We start from the raw sequence: 2,434 nt of genomic DNA on the forward strand, positions 1-2,434 counted from the left end.
TAGCTAATCAGAGCCAGCATGAATCCGATAGCTAATCAGAGCCAGCAGGAATCCGCTAGCCAATCTGAGCCAGCAATAAGCTAGCCAAACAGAGCCAGCATTAAACAGCTAGCCAATCTGAGGGAGAATTAATCAGCTAGCTAATCACAGCTAGATTTAATCAGCTAGCCAATCATAGCGAACATTAATCAGCTAGCTCATCAGAAAAAGCATTAATCAACTAGCAAATTAGAGCCAGCAATAAGCTAGCCAAACAGAACCAGCCTTAATCAGCTAGCCAATCAGAAAAAAGGATTAATCAGCTAGCCATTCAGAGCCATTTATTTAACAGTTTATATTATTTATATTTATTCATATAATTTATTGTCAGTTCATCTTTTTTAATTTGCCCAGATCACATGGTAGCATTTTTATATGAAGCTAAATATTAACAGTCAATCCAGAGATCAGTGATTAGCCTCATGGTGATCGGTATCGCAATCAGCAGCAGAAATCCTGGTCTGTATCCTTATTAACGTGTTAATTAGTCGTTTCTGAAACAAGGGATCAGATCAGAGTCATACACTTTGCCCCCAGTGTTTGATATTTCTGCTCCAGATGTTTAGGGGTCAGTCAGGTTTCCCCTATGTCTCCCCATAATGATAAACTCACTGCTACATAGTTAGTATCAGTGGAGGATTGTAGAACTAGGAGGTGCAGAACTGTAGAACTAGGAGGTGCAGAACTAGGAGGTGTAGAACTAGGAGGTGTAGAACTAGGAGGTGTGGAACTGTAGAACTAGGAGGTGTAGAACTGTAGAACTAGGAGGTGTAGAACTAGAAGGTGTAGAACTGTCGAACTAGGAACTGTCGAACTAGGATGTGTAGAACTAGGTGTAGAACTGTAGAACTAGGAGGTGTAGAACTGGAGAACTAGGAGGTGTAGAACTAGGAGGTGTAGAACTGTAGAACTAGGAGGTGTAGAACTGGAGATCTAGGAGGTGTAGAACTGTAGAACTAGGAGGTGTAGAACTGTAGAACTAGGAGATGTAGAACTGTAGAACTAGGAGGTGTAGAACTAGGAGATGTAGAACTGTAGAACTAGGAGGTGTAGAACTAGGAGGTGTAGAACTGTAGAACTAGGTGTAGAACTAGGAGGTGTAGAACTGTAGAACTAGGAGGTGTAGAACTGTAAAACTAGGTGTAGAACTAGGAGGTCTAGATCTAGGAGGTGTAGAACTGTAGAACTAGGTGTAGAACTGTAGAACTAGAAGGTGTAGAACTGTCAAACTAGGAGGTGTAGAACTGTAGAACTAGGAGGTGTAGAACTAGGAGGTGTAGAACTGTAGAACTAGGAGGTGTAGAACTGTGGACCCAACCTGCTCACTGAAGGTCATCATCCATATTCACTCTAATCTCCTGGATCCGGATCGAAGGACCGATTTGTTCCGATTCAGATCGTAAGAATTGGGTTTGGATCACAAGGTGGTGATCGCAGAATGTTCATCGATTAAAAGCCTCATTGATCCTCAATCAAATGATGAGGTGATGATTTCCTGGTTCTTTAAAAGGCAGATTCAGGGTTTAGGTGGATGGATGTGGATCTACAAAGGATCAGATAAATAAAACTTACAATCCACCATGATCACCAATAATCATTTTCTAAGCTACAAACATGATAATCACATTACTTGTCTTAATATAAGCCCTTATAGCTTCGCTATATTTGGAAAATAATAAAAACTTCTAATTTCTCCAGCCTTATATTTCAGTTACTAATAAAGTTACAGTAAAAGAAACTAAACATAATATAATTCACCATTTTATAGTAAAACTCAGCTTCTTCTGGGCAAAATGAGCAAACAGAAAATGTCTAAAGTAACAAAATATACATATTAATCTTATTAAACACAAATAGACTGTATCTTACTCTGATGGACATAAATACACATAAACTACCTACAAACAACTTCTGCTGATCTGATTCCTGAACATTATTTCACATCTGAACTTTTCTCACAAAGTGGCTGCGCCCCCTAGTGGCGAAGCTAGAAACTACAGTTCCGTCCTGCATTCAGAGCCGTTGCCTTGGTGATGAAACTCTGCTGGAGGATTTTTCTCTCTGACTTGAACGTCTCAGTTACAAGGAAACATTTAAACCAGAAAAACCTTCATGGTCTCTGAGCTGATGAAGGTTTTTATCGTTTTTATCCATCGTTCATCCAGGTCCAGGAGGAACGATAGAGACGATATCAGCTCATCATCTGCTCCACTTCTCTCTCATCAGAGCTGCTGTCCATCTGTCCGTCCAGCTCATCTTGTCCTCTGTTGTCTCTCAGCTCCACAGGTGAAGGTGGATCCATGGGAGAAGTTTGTCCTGCTGCCCTGCAGAACCAGAGTCTGCCTGCCTGGAGGCGCTAGAGTGGAGTGGAGGGACGGAGAGAACAGGACGGTCC

General features: G+C 41.2%; 2 long non-coding RNA genes across 2 annotated transcripts in view; both read left to right on the forward strand.

Annotated features, from left to right (window-relative positions):
* LOC106943719 (uncharacterized) overlaps window positions 1-2,428 on the forward strand; it is a 7,578-nt gene extending 5,150 nt beyond the window's left edge. The window contains exon 3 of the long non-coding RNA XR_001423992.1: window positions 2,318-2,428. This is a non-coding gene — a long non-coding RNA (uncharacterized LOC106943719). The remainder of the gene's footprint in view (window positions 1-2,317) is intronic.
* On the forward strand, window positions 1,087-1,608 carry LOC106943720 (uncharacterized). Its single transcript, XR_001423993.1, has 2 exons — window positions 1,087-1,121; window positions 1,311-1,608. It is a non-coding gene; the product is annotated as an uncharacterized LOC106943720 (long non-coding RNA).
* Window positions 2,429-2,434: the final 6 nt, after the last annotated feature.

The sequence above is a fragment of the Poecilia latipinna genome, unplaced genomic scaffold (assembly GCF_001443285.1).
Source record: "Poecilia latipinna isolate Pla-1442-1.1 unplaced genomic scaffold, P_latipinna-1.0 Scaffold5762, whole genome shotgun sequence".
Classification (NCBI taxonomy): Eukaryota; Metazoa; Chordata; class Actinopteri; order Cyprinodontiformes; family Poeciliidae; genus Poecilia; species Poecilia latipinna.